General features: G+C 35.2%; 1 protein-coding gene across 9 annotated transcripts in view; it reads right to left on the bottom strand.

Annotated features, from left to right (window-relative positions):
* The window catches only part of ADGRL3 (adhesion G protein-coupled receptor L3), a 1,229,798-nt gene that overhangs the window by 1,137,228 nt on the left and 72,376 nt on the right, over window positions 1-20,194 (bottom strand). Inside the window, exon 1 of one of the 9 annotated variants that reach the window (XM_035726120.1) lies at window positions 19,213-19,246. The exons of the other annotated variants lie outside the window; for them this stretch is intronic. The gene's annotated coding sequence lies outside the window, so the exon portion shown is untranslated. Of the gene's footprint in view, window positions 1-19,212; window positions 19,247-20,194 lie in introns of those variants that run through there. 9 annotated transcript variants of the gene reach the window in all.

Raw genomic sequence — 20,194 nt, 5'->3', positions numbered from 1 at the left:
CAAACAATTAGGATGCGGAACACATACGTAAGGTGTTTGTTAATATATATTAACATATTATATATTAATATTAATGATATATATTATATTCAGCACAACTATGTATATCTTAACAAGTAAAATAAGTCAGTAAGTCAGAATTCTGAGTCCCTCAGCTCTTTATATACTTCCATTTACAGGAAAAGGTAAGGTTTTAACATTGCTGCGAAGAAATGGAAATAAATCCATTTTAGAAATGTCTGAGCAACTGTTTTAGATCATATGCTTTGCAGGTGAAATCAAGGCGGCTTTATTCAACCTATGTAACACAAACCTAGCAGAAATTATGTTTTATGCAGACCCCTTTCAAAGTGTTATGGTAATAATGGTATAAAGGACAAAAGAGAGGGGCGCCTGGGTGGCTCAGTCGTTAAGCGTCTGCCTTCAGCTCAGGTCATGGTCCCAGGGTCCTGAAATGGAGCCCCCCATCGGGCTCTCTGCTCGGCGGGAAGCCTGCTTCTCCCACTCCCACTCCCCCTGCTTGTGTTCCCTCTCTTGCTGTGTCTCTCTCTCTCTGTCAAATAAATAAAAATCTTAAAAAAAAAAAAAAAGGACAAAAGAGAAAAGGAACACAACTATTCTCTGCACTCCAGTTATCTGTACTCTTCCTTCTGATGAGTCAGCTCCATGGCTCTTTTCCCCTCAATATAACCAGCACTTGAGCTTGATTTTGGTGTCTTCTACTTCACAAAACCTCCAGCTGCTACACAGTGTGTCTCAGCAGTTCACCAACTCCGTTTCCTGCTCACAGCTGCTCTGCTGAGGCAAGGGCTCGGTGTCTGATAACTAGCTATAGATGGAACTGAGACAGAGGAAGCCAAGAAAGTGGTTCACCCTAATAGCCTGTGAAGTCCCCCGTACTGTTCCACAGGAGCCTCCAACTGGACAGGTGACCTTAGGAAATTACAGGTCAGGAGATAGAGTCAGGCCATTGAGGTACACATTTCGTTAAAATGATTCTTGGTTTGTTGGTCAAGAAGGTTCTATTTGCCTTCCCAGTGGTGCAATCTGAAGACAGGGGAGCATTTTGAGAATTAAAGGCATTAAAGAGAAGATACAAAAGCCTCTAAAACTCTCCACCTTTGTAAAGTAGATGTTTTCCTGCCTTCTAGCTACCTCCAGGCTTTCAGGACTTTCTCTGTGACTCTGATCTCTAAGTTGGTGCTAACAAAGGAAAAGCCCCCCAGGCGGACCCCCCTGTCATTTGTTATCCACTCCAACACCACCATGCACTGGATGTATAACATAGTCATGAATGGACTATGTTGCAGTCTTGAAATTCACAGTTTTTATTTTTTAATGTTCAAATTATGGATACACAGTTACACATACACACATAGGCATGCTTTTATATAAACTAAAGATAATTGCAAACATGTGCATGCTTGATACCTAGTTAAACAATAATCTGATTCCCAAATACTAGCGGTTAGCAGTGCCTTCCAGATAAGCCACAGTGAATGTTACTAGTCTTATAACCATAGCCCCCAACTCCCAGAGACTGTTTTATGTTATTATATTTTTTGTCATCAAATTTAGAAGACTTTCTCACTGAAATAAACAAACTAGATTAAATTTACTTTTTTTTCCCCCAGGATGATATTGTATACTTTGGCCATAATGAAAAATGAGTATATTTCAGCAAGCTTTAAGATTGTTTTAATTATGAAGAGACATTAGCCTCCCTATAAGTTATACCTGTTTATTTACTGAGTTCGTGCCAACTTCAGTATTACTGTGGCTCTATACTTTTGACCCTACAAACTTTATACCAGTCAACAGACACTGAAGAAAACCATTCCCATGTCGTCTACTCTACTCTGATGGGTGCAATATTTGCTCCTCCCCTTTGAATTGCAGGATTTAAAAATTAATGGTAGTAATTAAAACTGCCTCTTTTTTCACATCAGAGCTTAAAATTGATGCTTTCAACAAAGAAAAGAGGTCTACTTTTTTAAAAATATTTTATTTATTTATTTATTTGAGAGGGGGGAGGGTGAAGGATAAGCAGACTGAGGAGCCCAAGCAGGCTTGATCTTACGATCCTGAGCCTAAATCAAGAGGTGGCCACCTAACCGACTAAGCCACCCAGGTGCCCCAGTCTATTTTCAACTAGCAAAAACTATCATAGTATAAAACATAAAGACCTACCCTAAAAAATGCAGATTAGATGTAAAAGAAACAAAATCTTCTCCTAAATAATTTGAAATGGGCTTTATATTATTCTCATCATGTCTCCATTTTAAATCCCTGTAGTCATTTTTTTTAATATACTGAATTCCATAAGAAGTTATTATTTGGCCTCTGTATTAAACCATTCATTTATTTACTCAAATACACACACACACACACACACACACATTTATTAAGTCAGATGAAATTCTAGGTCTTTCAAATTCAAAATAAATTTAGCACAGTCCCTATTTACAAAGAAATATAATGGCATGGGCAATGATCTTTATTTCACCAATTTCTTTTCTTTTTAAAAAGATTTTATTTATTTATTCATGAGAGACAGAGAGAGAGAGAGAGAGAAGCAGAGGGAGAAGCAGGCTCCCTGCTGAGCAGGGAACCCGATGCGGAACTCGATCCCAGGACCCTGGGATCATGACCTGAGCCGAAGGCAGACGCTTAACCATCTGAGCCACCCAGGTGCCCTATTTCACCAATTTCTCACATCTTTCAGTCAAGACCAGTATTTTCACTAGTGACCCTGAGTGACTTAAAGGAAAAGTAGCAGTCCATTCTTAAAAAGTCAAGCATTCACACATTTTTTAAAGCTTATTCATCAACAGAAAAAAAATAATAAAGCTCATTCATTTATTAAACTTTTCATTTATTATATGTTGCATCTATAACATGTTTTATTATTTATATATAGAAATATAACTCCTGTAGCTAAAACAATAATAATGTGCTACAGATTTACAACTAGGGAAACATAAAATTAATCAATGGTCAACCTGGTCAAGGCCCAGGTCATTGTAAATAAAATCACATACAAGGATTAAAAATAACTTAAATACAGTCCTATATTCCTTAACATTGTGTGTATGTGTGCACATAAACAGATAAAGAGATAAAGAGGGAGAGACAAAATATGTCAATAAATTAAACTTTTAATTATATGACAATCCCTTATAACTAGAATACTGAATTTCATAATTAACTATTTAAATTTGTATTAGCCAAACTAACTGAGTGTTCTGATCATCTATGAATGACAACTCCAAGAGCTCATCTATGCTAAATTAATCTCAGATAAACTTTGTAAAAATTACAAAAGTTGTGGCTGATCAGGACAGGTACATAGAAATGTGGTAATAATCAGGGCGCCTGGGTGGCTCAGTCAGTTAAGTGTCTGACATGATTTCGGCTCAGGTCATGATCTCAGGCTTGTGGGATCAAGCCCCATGTCAGGCTCCACGCTCGGTGGGAAGTCTGAGATTCTCTCTCTCCTCTCCCTCTGCCCCTCCTCCCATGTGTGCATGCTCTCTCTCAAATAATAAATATTTTTAAAAATGTGGTAATAATATAATTTGATGATCATATGCAATTATGGAGGCTAATGAGTGTTCAAATCTTTTTATAAGTAGATCTAATATTTAATGGACATGTGAAGACCCACAATACTTTGGTAACTGGAAGGGAGGTATGTTTTGTTTTCCATTTATCAAAATATAATTTTAAGTATCACTTCTACAAGTTTTACAAATTAAGCGATAATGACAAGAGGTAAGAGTTACTAAGTGCTTACCATATTTTAAGTACTATGCTAAGTGCTTACATGGATAATTTCATTTAATCTTCATAACAGCCATTTTAAAGAAAAGTAACCTAAAGAACAAAGAGCTAAAGTGACCCAGGGTCACGAGCTCATAAGTGGTGAGCTGAGTCGTTAGCTCAGACATTCTGTCTTCAGTACCCTATTACTATACCCTATCCTAACATTATATTGGGATTGTGAAATTTGCCTTCATTCTTTTTTTTTTTAAATTCATCTAGGGGCGCCTGGGTGGCTCAGTTGGTTAAGCGACTGCCTTCGGCTCAGGTCATGATCCTGGAGTCCCGGGATCGAGTCCCACATCGGGCTTCCTGCTCAGCAGGGAGTCTGCTTCTCCCTCTGACCCTACCCCCTCTCTCGTGCTCTCTATCTCTCATTCTCTCTCTCTCAAATAAATAAATAAAATCTTTAAGAAAAAATAAAAATAAAAAAAAATAAATTCATCTAACCTGAACAAAAACAACATTCATGGAAGAGAATCTTTGGTATATCAATATCCAAATATTTACCTTGTTTGAAAAAATTGATTTAGAAGTTCTAATAGAATGAGAAAAAAACTATTATGTTAGAACTTATCTCTAAATGGATACCTTACTATAATATAAATTATGGCTCTGCCATAAAGATAATTATTGCCATAATGTATATTCCTATAATTTAGTATTCAGCATGTTAACAGTCTTCTAATGTTGGAAGTGACCAAAAAAACAAAATTATCCAATTTTGTCTTGTAATAAATAATTTGTAAAATTATCTATCTTAAGTCATAATTACTTAAGTCTGGCACAATGATAAGTATCTTAATAGATGCAAAGTGAGAAAAAGAGAAACATGGTGTGAAATGTAAGTAAACATTTCTCTGAGAAGATGCTAATATTTTCTATGGATGAAAAATATCTACAGTATTTCTTGCTAATAGACTACACCAATCATGTAATTTGAATAAAGACAGGGGTGACCATTTAAGCCCATGAAAGGAGAAAAGTTTGAAAAGTAGTACATGAAAGAAGACATATGATGAGGTCATTTTAAAATCACTAGAATTCCTCAGTTGGGCTACACAACAAAAACTTCTATTTCCCTAATACATGATAGTATGTACATATCTCTAGATATATATAATATTCTGAGTGTATATATGCATATATAAGTATAATTTTACTTTAATTTTTGCATTATTTATTAATTTTGACCCAACCTGTTTTCACTATTAGTGCTCTGGCTAGAGAAGCATGCAAGTATAACAAGTTTCACATAATCAGCTTTTATTATATAAAATATTTTATTAAAATGGCACTCTCCTAAAAATTCAGAACCACTGAAAAAGCACAAGCACTGAGCAAGAAGAGGTGGATCTCAATACTAAGTCTTCAGTACAGGCCTGGCTCTTACTTCCATGCCTCTACCCAAAACAAAAGGAGCTGTCACTTACTCTCAGTAGTAGTTGGAGAGACTGGTCACCCAACTATCCTCAGGCACATTCCACTGGGCACCACCCCTACTATAGGTATTGGAAACCCTGATATTTATTTACTCATCTATCCTACAGATAGGAATCATTACATATCCTAGTTCTAGCTGATATAGAAAGGGAGTTTGCTGGGTAAATTCAGAAAAATACTTGTTCAATCCACCATACTTCTGTCTTTGAATACTGTTATGTCAGGACCTGATGCCAAGTATCTGAAAACCATCTTACTACCTAGAGTTAACAAAACTACACACCAAAGATGTTGAAAAGATAATGGATCCTTGATGATCAGTGGCAAGGCCAAACCATCATAGGTAACCCCTTATTCTGGAATTTTTATTAAGTAAGCAAGTGTTCTTTTATTTCTGGCCACTGCTAGTTGGTCTCCTGGTGTGTAGAGCCAAAAGCTTCTAAATGAGCCAATCAAAGAGAAGTATTTATTTGGTGAAATAAATGTATCTTTGGGACCAGATAAAAAATGTCCTTGGGTGAAGGGAGGGACATTGCAGCTAAAAAGCATAGGACAAGGTTTTCTCCCGCATCCATTATCTTTTCTAAATAGTACCCCAAGTTTCCTAACAGTGGGAAATTAGTCTCACACCTATCTCAACATCAGCCAATTAATATGTGCCATCCTCACTGCCGTACAGATGGATTAGCATAGGTATACTCTACAAATCAAGCCAATCTGAGCAAATGGAATTAATCCTGAGATATTTATAAAACACTATGGGGAGACAACTTTTCTCTTTCCTAACAGAATTTTAAAGAAAAAGCATATGATGAATTTATATAAGAATTTACAGCCATCCACAAAGTTTATCTGGATATACAAAAGAGGGAAAAATTCATGCCAGACTGAAGTATTATATTTAACTATTTGCATAGTTTCCCAATTCAATGTGTAATCATATATAGTTCACCAATTTGCCTTAATTACATGGATACCATCTTGAAGTATCAGACTACATTTATCTTCTCTCATTTAATGACTTCTGTCACCATCCAAATGCTCTAAGATATTCTAGGAAAAAACTTTTAAATTTTACTTCCAAAAGAAAAAGACTGTCACAATCAAACATTCTTTAAAAACCTCATTCCCAATGCCAACTAGCTTTCATGACAAAGTGAAAATCTTAATTGTTGGGGGAAGAAAAAAAACAAACACTAAACAAGTGAATCCATCCTCTAACCAAAAAACAAACCTCATTGTTTTCTGAGGATGACATGAATTTGGCATTATAATCCATGTGAAATATTCTATGGGTTCAAATATCTGTGCCAAAAAGATAAATCAAGTTTCAAATAACGGTATTTTAAAAAATACACTATATATCCCCATGCCAAGAAACTGTGAAATTGTTGACCACAAAGAGGATTAATTTTACAGCAGAATAAATCAAAGTATTCTAATATATTTAAGATCTCATTTCCTTTTCTAAAGGGCTCTGAGGGAACTGAACACTCTTCTCCAGTTCTCCTATGAATGAGTTGAAGAAAACAAAGAAATAGGACAAAGGAAAATAAAGCAGAAGCCTCAATAAGTCAAAGCTGTCAAGTAAAAGCAAGTGAATTTTATAAAATTTCCTAAGAGGGACTAGCCTCCTCCCTGTTCTTCTTCGGTACTATATTCAATGAATTCTAGTGCACTGGAATGCAAAGAGAGCACCAAAAGAACAAAGCACTTCACAAAATCTGTAACAATTTTTCGCATAACGCCAGGTTCCCAATTGGGTTCCTTTAAGCCCCTAACTAAAGCAAGAGGTTAAAAAGTGAGGTTAGAAAATGCACATTTTCCTTTGTTTACAACAACGAGTGACTGTCCTGCTTCACCACCCCTGGAGCACAGAGTTTACCAAATGGCACAGAACATCGCTGAGCACAACACTGACGCTGGAATTTGCAAAGTGTGGCTGTGGAACAATGCTGCTCAGTGAAAACTTAAATACGTGAAGATTGAGTCAATGGATTCATCAGCAACCTAAGTGCAGAGTCAAAAAAACTGAAAAAAATACAAATAAACATTTTATATTTTAGAAAATATATTTTTTCAAGTTTAGGAAAATAACATTCTAGCCAACAACAAACAAATCATAAGAAATAGACACATCTACCCCTTAGTCTATATATATGACTTGAAACTTATCAGTATCCCAGAAATGAGAACTAAAACCATATATATCTGATCTCCCCTTTGTTGACAAATATTCTATATTTTTACTTAGATAAATCAACAACTTTTTTTTAAAGAAAAGGTTGATTTAATCAGTGCAGGTGGTTAAACCTTGTTATAATTAACATCTAGAGATGTGGTCTTTTTATGTGTGGCTTCCCGGTTGGATAAAGCATTATACCAGATAAAATAGGGTCATATTTCTTTCTTTCTCTGCAAGATTAAGTAATTCTTCTTTCATTGCTAGAAACAATACCCAACTACCTGAAGCCAAATATCTCACAAATACATATTTTGGATACTAAGATCACTAAGTTATTATAGAAAGATTAAACAAAGGGTAAAGTACACAAAAAAAAATAAAGAGAAGAGGAGAAGAATGGTTTAAAAGAGATGAAAAAAGGAGTAAGAGAGGAAAGAAGGAAGGAAAGGAAGCATGAACAATATCTTCATTAATTCACATGCCTGTACTTTTTCCCATTTGATATCCCACCCCATCTCACTCCAGTATGATGCAATTTCATCATCTGTTTCTATGTTTTAAGGAAAACACAACTCTTTTAAGGTGAAGACTTCCATTGTACAATACAATAAATGAATGTAACAATGCTAAAATTTTAAATACATCTCCCCCAGTTATTTAGACAGCCAAAGTTTAGTTAAGAGTAATTAGTAATGGATTTCTAAAATTTCCACAGTAACTAAACCAAAAATTTTTTTAAATATAAACTTCCAATTTCTTTAGTAGTCAAAAATGGATTAATAAATTTTAAAACTCTGCATACTTTCAGACAGAAAAAAGATATATCTCTGGATCCGTCATTCCCATGTAGCTCAAAAATGGTATGTGGCAAGATGCCTTGGGAAAGAGTAGGCACTAAGCTTTCATTTAAATTTGGCATACAATTTTCTGTACTTATGGGTGCAGACTTTGGCCCTATTAATTAGGTTAGGTTAATACAAAGCAAACAACTCCATTCTTCCTTGTAGAAGACTTAAAAGCAGTAGAATAACCTGATGCAGATATATCAGAAGGGAAGTGAATAGTCTCAGTGATTAAGGAAGTTGGTTATACCTTTTAAATGAGTTAATACTCTATACATGTGTTATAATGTTATGGTGAGTTTGACACTTCTGGAGAATGCCCTGTGACAGAAAAATACTGCTTGTTCAAGCAGGTGCTTGTAGGAGATGTGGAGTCTGTAAGCATCATCTCACACTGAGAGGCCACAGAAAGAGACACTGAAATAGGCAGGTTATTTTATCAATGATAAACAATCCACAGTGTATTGGGTTCAGTTATATACTGGGGACAATACCACAGCCTTGTGACTGTGGATCCGAACAGGTATGGTTATACAGCTGTGAGACTAAAGAGAGGGAGATACTCTTGAGGATAGACCTGAACACTATGAATCATTTCAACGTCAGGAGACATTCAGGACTCTGAGCACCTCCCTCTCAAAAGTGGACCAGAAAAAAGGAAAAAAAAAAAAAAAAAAGTGGACCAGAATTTAGAGGGAGTGAGGTGCTAGAAGTACACCACCTCGTAGAGAGGTAGAGAGTAGGGTGTCCCAGGTTGTTTGGAAAGAGGTAAGAACCTAGAAGACCCTGAGGACAAATGCAAGCCTTTGAGATCAGAGATTTATTTAACACTTGTAGATTACCAGGTATTTCTTTTTTGTTTGTTTGTTTCTTTACCTTACCAGAAAAGTCCGAACCATTACGGTCTGATCTCTATTGTACTTTGAAGAACTGAAGAAAAGAATCTGTGCCGTTTCTGAAAGTTAGTTACAGAGAGAGCAGAATCTTTCTTTTCCTAGGCCACAAGAGGTGACAGTATTTGTGATCGGCAGAGCTGAGGGTACAGGCAAGGGCAAATCTCAGAAAAGTAATCATTAGTCCCTGAGGCAGCTGATGCAAAAAGGAAAAAAAGAAAAGGTAAAGAAAGAAAAAGCTGGATTTGAAGAACCTGAAGGGCCTATTCATGAGCACAACTGAAGACAGCTCCCCTGAAAAATTTTCAGTTCTTATGGGCAATTTCTGTGGAAATTAAGTTTTAGCTATCAAGCCAATGGTAGCTACAGTTACCATAGGTGCAAAAGCTAATCAACTTCAATACATTCAACTGATATGTTTGTCACTTAACTTGCAAAGAAAACATGAATGCAAAGGTAACAGAGAAGAATACTTTTATTTTTCCAAATTATATTAGGCATTGTGTGATATAAGTATTGGTGGCCTCATTGAAGACCCCTACCAAGTGTGATTACCTACTTAGCTAAATAACCTCCTACTGTGATTCTTTAGTATTTGTTCTCTTTGATGTAATAACATATTACTGAGGAAGAACTGTGTAAATTTAAAAAAGTAGCTGGACCATGATTTAACAAGGCTTGATCTCAAGTATGAAAATTTATGTTTTATAGTAAGAGGAAGTTCTTCATATTTGAAATCTTTCATTGAATAGCAAAAACTCTGGGTCTGCCAGGTAATAATGAATAAATGAAATAACTACTAGTGCTGAGCTCTGGGCAATAGGTTTCAACGATTTGTTAAATTTAAATTGTGTGTCTAATGATCAGTATCAAATCTCAGTTACCGTTGAATTTCAGATTTTTATTTTTATCAGTGCTATTTATTGTAAATCTGTTACCAATATTCACCCATAAAAAACAGTTCCAAGCAATGTAAGTTAAATAAAAAGATTATAAGTACAGGAACTAAAAAAGAATTTACTATGTTAAATATAAAAAAGTACTGGAATCTCTGTAATGTAGCCACAAACCATCCAATTACTCAAAAAACTCATAAGGTGTTAGGAATTCAAAAGCATTATGAATCTAACTTCCTGACTCCCAATGCCAACTGTCTACTATGCTATTCTATCACATGTGCAAAAGACCCCTGCATAAAACAATCTTATGTGAATATTAAAATGATTACCAATCAATTTAATAGCCAAATATGGATTTTAAATATGATGTAAAACCTCATTATACAGTCCAGATTTTGATCTTATGAAAGTAGCCGTTAAACACAGTGTTTAAAATTAGGAGACTGGGACACCTGGGTGGCTCAGTCGTTCAGTGTCTGCCTTCGGCTCAGGTCATGATCCCAGGGTCCTGAGATTGAGCCCCACATCGGGCTCCCTGCTCAGCAGGAAGCCTGCTTCTCCCTCCCCCACTCCCCCTGCTTGTGTTCCCTCTCTCGCTGTGTCTCTCTCTGTCAAATAAATAAATAAAAATCTTTAAAATAAATAAATAAAAATAAAATTAGAAGACTTACCTTTTTTAATCCTCTTTAACCGAAAAATTCTATTACCAGCTGCCCGTACTTCAGAGACATCATGAGGGCATATAAATGGCATTCTTTGCAGACTACTCAAGAAGCCTGCTACTTATAACTTCAAGATATGCAAAGCATCCTCAAGCTTTATCTCAATGAATGAATGATTAGGAGAGACTTTATTTTATTATTTTTTTTTATAAAGTTCCATATTCAGAAGGCAAGCAAAAGCAGCCGCTGCCCACCCCAAAGTCCGGATAGCAAAATGAAAAGTTTTTATTTTTCACTGAATGTGGTGCCCAAAGTTAGAAGACCTAGAAACTAAGGGCCAAGTGTCTTTCCAGCGTGGACAAACAAAATGGGTAGTCTGGAAGACATGCTCACATTGGTTACTCTGGAAAGATGGTATTAACAATAACTGAACAGATTTTCTAAGGCTTGGGGAAAATAAACAAAACGTACTTTTCTAATCTAATACTTCCTTTAAATTTTTCCCCCCAAATCAATGTTATGGTTTTGTCACTGAAAAGAAATGGAATGTTGTACAAAAGAACTGTAACCAAACAAGGAACCAACAGTTCACTCAAAGTCAGCCAAGGTGCCCAGATCTAAAAAATAAAATTGCTTTGCCCCATTCTCTCTTGCCTTTGCTTCCTTGGTCTTAGGATATTTGGAAGGAATCAAACGGAAGGGGTACTTCAATCTAAAGACTCTGAAGCCTAAATTCTGCCTTCTTTTTCACACCTGTTTGTAACTTAATGCTTCAACCAGGAATCAAGTCCCTGTAGATACTCCTGTTGATTAACAATTTTTACTGCATGTATATCCTCTTAGGATATTTAGCTTTTCATTAGAATAATAATTTTATGTGCAAGAAACACTATTCTTGAGGTGTCAAAAGGTTAGGTCACAGAAATATTGTCAGATTTATAAAAAAATTGGAAGTTTATAAGTGAAAAGCTTAAAAATAGCAGCAATGGATATAGCAAAAAATCTAGTTTTGAGTATCATCTTACTGTAGGTCTTTGGAATAGTAACCCCATTTAGGCAATGTAACTCAAATAATCCTATCTGATTTTTGAGAAAAACTGAAAATAGCTTTATTGTTTTGTCAGATAATAAAGTAGTATTTGCTAATTTTTAAAATTCTAGACATAAAGATATATAAAAATGAAAATTATCGGAAATTATCAGAAGACTTAACTAAACATAATATTTTATATACAATATTCCAAACCTTTCTATATTTTATCTATCAGTATGTTTTATTATAAAAGCAGGTCATAATGTGTGAATCATCTTTTTTATTCAGTAAAATATTACAGCTGTTTTCCAGATCAATAAGTGTAAAGTTTATATCAATGTTTCAAATGTTGCAAAGCATTCCCCTAAGTGGATATATCACAATGTATTTTAATTAATCTCTTTTTGTGAGACATATAAATTGATTCTGGTATCTTGCTATTAAATATATACATCTTTATATGGACGTCTGTGGTTAGCTATTTCCTTTTAAACAGGTATAGGGTACCATTTTGATCATTAAACAGTGACAACTTTTTAATTTAGAAAGCCAGTCTACTCTGAAATAATTTTCTCAGGAAAAATAATCTCAGATAAAAAAAAACTAAAACCTGGAGGGGGATTTTCATTTAACACTATCCCATATTTAACCCCTATTAATGTGTCCCAAAGTGACAAGATATATTTCAGGGCAACACAGTATATTAGGGATAGGAAACACCTTATACAAAAACCACTTTTACTTCCATTAATTTATCCTTTTCCTTAAAAAAAAAAATATTTTAAACTGATTTTAGAGAGCAATATATCAACTGGGTTTATATCTCCTCTAATAGTGTCAGCTTCTTCTGCGGTGAATATATCACAACATTATATTTCCAACATATTTTATACTTCTCAGAGGCCCCATGTATTACTACATTTAATGCTGAAATGTTAATCAGCTTCTAGTGGTTACAATACATAACTATCCTTCTTTTCCAGATAAGCAAACTTTGCTGAAAGACGTTAAGTGACTGGGCCATAATCACACATTTATTAAGAGCCAATATAAGTACAACACATTTGACATCAATCTCCTAAATCTAACTGCTTTTGTCATGGAGCAAGGATGGAGAGTAGGAGTGGGGATCCTAAAATAAAAAACAGATGGAAAAAGTGGGGGAAAAAACACCAACAGAGGAAACCTGTAAAATCCTCAGACTGAAAAATAAGTCCAAAAACAAACATGGTAAAGCCAAACATAGGAGATTATTACTCAGTAGACATAGAACCTTAGATATCATAAAATCCAGCCTTATACAGATGAGGGGCTACCTCTAATGTTTTAGTCCTGAACTTAAATGTCTTCTACTTAAAGACGCTTTCCTTGATCTCACACTCAACATTCTCTCCTGTTAATTTCTTTGTATAGGATGCTCAGTAAATGTATTATGAATGGATGAAAAGACAGTCAGCTAGCTGCGATGAGAAAATGAATCGTGTTCAGGGAAACAGATATTTTCACCTAATAAACACAAAACAAAATACCATTCAGAAATGTCAATGAAAACCTAGTTTTTGATACAGCAGTTTAGTTACATACAAGTAAACTAAGTTGCAGAACTGATACCTTTTTGACTTCAACACCCAGTCCAAGTAGATCTGTATTTTAAAAGGAGCTGCCCCTAAGCTGATATATTATAACTTCCATTATCAAATAATGCAATATCCTTTTTGAAACCAGTCTAGACAGGTACAATCTGCTGGAGTCTGAAATATTTTTCTTTTATGATCATGAACAGACTTGGAGCAATATAACATGTTTAAGGCACTAAATTGTAGCCACATAAGAACTTCACTATTAAAGGAGTTTTGTTCAGTGTGAATTAAGAGTTGACATGTCTCTAGGCAAAACATTCAAAACCTGTGGAATAAACTAGGCTTTGATACTACACTGTGCTCTTATTTGCCCCTTTTGGTATATGTGCTCAAAACTATTTCCTACTAATAAAATGTTTCTTTTTTCCCTTTGAAATATCACTGCAATGTATCCTAAGATATTTTGCAACTGATATCATTTTTATTTCCAACCCTCAAGATGACCAGAAATACCATAAGTTATGGTTAATAGTCTTAAAAAAGCAAAATTCCATTTGTTACTAGCTCATTAATTATCTTTGCTTAGAACTCCAGAATTCTGATCTGAGGAAAAAATTCCCTTGGGGGGGAGGGGGGGACTTTGAATTTTAGCTCCATGTTGGAGGGCAAGGAAAAGGGCAGATGAAATAAACCATCTTTTCAGAATATAAACATGATTCATGCCATAACCATAAGCAGCCAAACCTGGCTACAAAAGTTAAAAAAAAAAAAAAAAGTGAAAGGATCAGCTGTGTCTCAGTGGAACAATTTCAAGTATAAAGATCCAGTGGAAACATTACCCAATTTTACTTTAATCTGTTCTCTTAATTTCCTGACCAGCCCTTTGGAAATTGTTGACTGCTCACAGTCACAAAGCCTTACTACTGAGAATTTACCCAGCAGGTATAAATACTTGGCCGGCTTCCCTCTGGGATTAGGCCTTTACGGCTTCTTCTATAGGCATGAAGATCTACCTTTCTTCTGCTAAAGTTTCCCCTCCTAATATTTGCATTATTGGCCTACCATGAACAATAGCATCACTTATTTTTATAGTGCAACAGAACTTATAATACATTTTGACATGTATAAATTTATTTGATCCTCACAACAGACTTTGCTGGTACACAGGATAGATATTATTAACCTATTTTTATAAATGAGAGAGGAGGATTTCACAAAGGTAAAGTAAATTGTTCTGAAAAACACAGCTGTCGAGGTGTGGCTCTGGGACTGGAATTAAGATCTTGAGACTCCTATTCAAACATTCTTTCCACTAAATCCCTGTGATTTTAGATTCTGGATTCTATTCAATTCTATGACAATGTTGACTCTAGATGTTGACTTTATCTAAGTAACTGAAACTTTGACCAAAAAATTGTATTTAAAGTAAATAAATGTACCATAATTTAATGAGAAGGGGAAACCAAACTAACATTGGTGTTTGGCTACCTGGATCATGCCCTATGCTGTGTACTTTATATGTTACCTGCATTCAGCAAAATAAAGCAATATCAACCACTTACTAAAGTACTTTAATCCATGTGCTATTCTTAAGATTCATATATGTGACTGTAGTGGATTTAAGTGGGTCAGGCCTATATTATCATCCACAAATGTGGAACTTGAGGCTCAAGATGAGGTCAAATGACTTATTTTCCTAAGTGTCAGAAATTGAAATCAAGTTACTGGCCTGCGTAATATTTAAGGCAATATAACATATGTAGTATAAACTCCACCCATAGGTAGCCATAAACCATCCAAAACACTTGCTGCAAGTCCAGTCATTATTTTTAAAAGTAAATACATAAAACCTGGAGGATTTCTTTTCTAATAACTACACAAGAAAGAAATAAAAATTTAAACTTGTTTAGTACTACAGTTTCCATTTTCTTTCACAATCATCAATTACCTGATTCTCACAAAAATATCCACTATGTATACTGGGTATTTTCTCAGTTTTATGGATGAAGTTTATAATAATTTAAGAAAGTTAAATAATAGGCCTAAGATTTCACAGTAAAATCTTTTAGAAAAAACAAAGCATTAAAATGTATTTTTTTCCTTAAATTTTAGCTGTGTTCTTGCTAATGTACCAGCTTGCAAAAAAAAAGGGGGGGGGACTGTCTAAATATAGAAAACAGTCAAACCGGCATAAAATGAAGCTCAGTTATACATTACGAACTAAGATGATTAAAATGAATTAGAAATGAACAGCAGGGATTCTAAAATCTGTAATACAAAATGATTCTTTAAACAAATCTGTGTAAACCCCACTAGAGAACAAAATATAGCCCAGAAAGCTAGAAACGAAGAATAAATACAATCAAAACCTGTAATAAAATCATGACTACTGGGAAAAGACATTCACTAACTCCTTATATATAGCAGAATTGAGTGCTATTCTTTTAAGTTAGAAAGAGGTAAATATATAGCAAATGGAAAAGATGTATTCTCTGTACTACAGGCATTACATGTATGAACCCAAGAATTGTACAGACCAAAAACATAAATGGCTTAAAAACATGGATGACATGCCTTTAATGGGGTTAAGGCAGGGTTAAGCTCTAGAGTTATGGTGGGAAAGAGCCCTCTCTATTGTGAACATTTTGATGATGTTGAAAAAAAAAAATCTTTTCTGCCCAGCGGCATGACCTTTATTTAAATGGATTGCTTTGCTGAATAGGATAATCAACTTCTTTTGTCTAACAGTCTTTGCCCCCAGGTAACTACTCCTCATTTTGCCAGGATAATTCTCCCATCTTTCTGCTTTTGGCCCACACTCTTATTATCATGAACTCTGATGCCAGCTTATTGTCTTTTCCCTAACATCTGTCTTTGACTTGCGATACAGTCGCAGATCTAATGCTTTAAAAAAGAGTCACAAATGCCTACCTCCTTAATCTTTATTTAGTGTTCTACTTCTATTTTTTTTTTTCTACTTCTATTTTTAAGAGAATAAACTGACTCAGCAGGGTCTCCCCTGAGGCCAACAGACATCACTTTTATTTTAGATATGTAAGTAGCCAAATGCCCAGTCTGATCTGTCTAGACATGGTTAACACTCAAGGGCCTGCAGGTACCAGGCAGGTTATGTAAATGAATCAAGTGGGCTGGGCAGAAACAATGCAAAGGAGCGAGAGCTCTGGTAAACTAAAAAATGCATGCTCCCTCTAAAACAATCTACTTCAGGTTTCTAAAGAACACTGAGAGACAAACTTTGCAGACTGGTTAGATCTTGCAGGACATTCTGAGACTGCTGGAGAAAAGAGAAGAACCAGAGACCCTGTGCTTTCCTTAGGATAATACAGTGACAGGACAGTATAATGCTTATCAATATGAAATCCCACACGCACATCCTATTGAAACAGAAGCAAATACCCTTCAGCTACCACACAAGCTAGATGCCCCTGGGGGCATAGTCATTACCAAAAGATACTTTTCTGTTGTTATTGAAGAAGGCATTAAGGCAGGTATAAGAAAAAGCATAAGAGAGGCACCACTCAAAGTTGATCAAGGTAAGATCCCTCCCCTCAGATAAACTTTGATAGCATAATGGAGGAGATAATTAATCTGAAAATACAAGGGAGTGAAGTGCATTACAGCAGGTAATAGTGACAGCAAAGACTAACTACTTTGTCCCAGCTATACAGACAAGATTCACTGTCTGGGAACAGTGCAGAGGGTTGACTCTACCCTCTTTATAAAGTCTGAAGGCTGTAACTACCCTCAGTTGCCATTCTAGACCCCTGTTCCAGGAAGGAGAGTAAAGTCCAGAAAAAGAAAGTGACTTGCCCAAGATCACAAAACTACTTTTGCAAAGTCAGGAACAGATTTCTAAGCTATTCTTGACTGACCAGCACTCTAATTCTGATGGCCAAAGAAACATTTATAGAAGATATGCTATATATTCTAAACATGCTATTTTTAAAACATTCATTCAACGCATTTACTGAGGAGTTGTAGGCTAGATACCGCGGGAGGGGGGAGAATAAGTTATTAAACACAGCATAAACTGTCCTGCCCTCACAGAAATCCAGTGTCATGGGGAATTAGATGTTGGCAACATGGGGCCAACATAGTTTCAAGCTCATAATATATTTTTTCTTGTCTTCCATTAATGGGATACAATTTGGAACTCCTCAATTTCATATTGGAGATGGCAGTCTCTCCCGTGGTTTATATAATAATATTAACATTTATCATTTTTATATTTGCTCATTAAAGTGTTAGGGATTTTCATGTTGAAAGGGAGGAAAAAACTACTCATGACAGGACTTTGTCATCAAATATTTCTGACTTCCACACTTTAGTTAACTTTTTCTCACCAAAGCTATTCAAACTGCAGCAGCTTCTTCTTCTAATACTGCTACATATGCACAAGATTTCTTGACTCTTTGCTCATTTATTATGTTGCATGTAGATTCACCTACAAGATGAAGGTCATTTTAGCCTCCTTTATTATAACCAAGATTGCAGATGATAGATTATTTATTGAAAAAGTCAGAATTTTTGCAATTTTTCTAACCATTCATATTTACTATAACAATTTCTTTTAAAACGACATTTATGCCTATGAGGAGGTATCTTTGTGGGGATAAGTATCTCTTTAAATGCTTATTGAAATATTTATTAGATAAATAACAAAATGTCATTAAGACTTGCACCACAGATTCCATTTGGGGGCACAGACGTTAGTTAGAGAAAATGTGCCTTAAAACCTCTAAATGTTTTTATAATACGTAGAATTAATAAATTTGAACTAGTGTGGCAGCCATTTCCTTCTCATATGCCACATGTTGGAGGGTGGAGAATGGGTCATAAAAATTTTACCACAGCTTTCATAAAACTATACTTCCATTCTCTAGAGCAATTCTTTTTTTTTTCTTTTAACATTGGCTAAAAAACAGATGGAAACAAATCAATGCCACAAAATATGTCACAAGGACTTTCTATACAAGCCTATATTTTTCAGCAAGCACAGGATCTCTGTACAACTCTGAAGAAATGGCTCGTCACTGGGCATATCCCTGGCAAGAGTGACAGCTATACCACACTGACACGGAGTCCAAAGCATTAGGCTAGCTTGCACCACATTCAGGACAGTGCATCTTAGCAGTGACGTGCCTCCACCAACTGCAAAAAGGCAACATACTGTACATTCACCTTCAAATACCACACTCAGGAAAAGAGAGCTTCAGATTCATGATCATCATCTTAAATATTTATTTTCCTTTCCAAATCAAATAAATTCAACACAGTAAACTAAAATGTGGTCCTGAGTGAGTCAACATGTGCTTTTATTCTCTTAAAAACAACAGCAAAAACAAAAATAATAAGTAAACTACCACTTAATACCAGAAATTGCATTAAGCATTCACATGAACCGTCTCCTATCCCAAAACAAAACAAAACAACAACAAAGTAGGTGTAATCATTACTCCCTGTTTACTGAGGACAATATCAAGACTTAAAAGAGTGTAAGTAACTTACCCAGAGTCACACTGCTAGCAAGGACAAGAAGGAAGCAAATCCAGGTAGTCTGACATTAGAAGTTCCAGGATACTATACATCACTCCAGAATACCATGTAACAGTTTAAAGGAGATTGTATTTATCCTCAACTAATCTGAATGTTCTTCAATGGGCACAAAGAATCTTGATAACTTTTACTTTAAATCAAGATTCCTTTTCATAAATATCAAAATAAACTCAATATTATTGACAATTAAAATCACTCAAGACTTACTTTTCATCCTAAATATTTCAAACGTCAATTAAATGGCAGAATTAGTGTTAGTTTTAGTTGTCCTCATACCATGGAAACCTCGCTGAGGCCACGACAATGTTCTTACCAGCAGTGTGTCCCCATCTGTCTGGGGAAACGTTAGAATAAAGCACTTCCACTTAATGAAAACCATGACTGCGGTTTTTTTTCCTTTAAAAAGGATGCTCAAAAAGTAAAATCCTACAGTCTTCATTATATAGAAAACCCAGGGCTTGTACAGATACTTGATTTATATGAATGCAACCTTAACTTGACTAATAAATTGCCTTTACTTTCATTTGAAAAATGTAGGACTTTACCCTAACTCTGCCTTTTTTAGATTCACTTCCTACACTTCTTTTTAAAACATAGTTTCTGAACACACTTCATGTTTCTGAACGTAAATTGTTTTCATCAAAATTTTAAGTTTGTCACTAAAATTCAACACATAGACACACAAAAATTTAAACTCAGTATCTCAAAACACATCTTGTTTTAAAACTCTATAAAAGCTCTGCTTTAGCAAAACACAAATTTATATGAGAAAGGAAAATGTTTTAGTGTCCTCTGAGACACATCACTTAGAGAAATCGGATGTTCTAAATAATTCCCAAATATCCAAATTATATGGAATTGACTATGAATTCATTCTGTTATCTGAATACCTCACAGAGATCAAGCACTTTTAAAAAATGTATTTTCACCTTTTTTTTAATGTTTTATTTATTTATTCATGAGAGTCAGAGAGAGAGAGAGAGAGAGGGAGGCAGAGGCAGAGGGAGAAGCAGGCTCCCCGCCTAGCAGGGAGCCCGATGCAGGAATTGATCCCAGGACCCTGGGATCATGACCTGAGCCAAAGGCAGACACTTAACCATCTGAGCCACCCAGGTGCCCCATTTTCACTTTTAATGGTAAATTTAATACATACTGAAGGGTTCTTTGTTAAACAGACACATCATTTTCTTCCCTCTTGGTTTGCATTAATATCACACAAATGAACAGAAAGAATCTAGAATTAGATAGAACTATATAT

The sequence above is a fragment of the Zalophus californianus genome, chromosome 2 (assembly GCF_009762305.2).
Source record: "Zalophus californianus isolate mZalCal1 chromosome 2, mZalCal1.pri.v2, whole genome shotgun sequence".
In the NCBI taxonomy this organism is placed as follows: domain Eukaryota; kingdom Metazoa; phylum Chordata; class Mammalia; order Carnivora; family Otariidae; genus Zalophus; species Zalophus californianus.
Note: the sequence above shows the minus strand (reverse complement) of the source record. Positions and strands in the feature narration are given on the sequence as shown.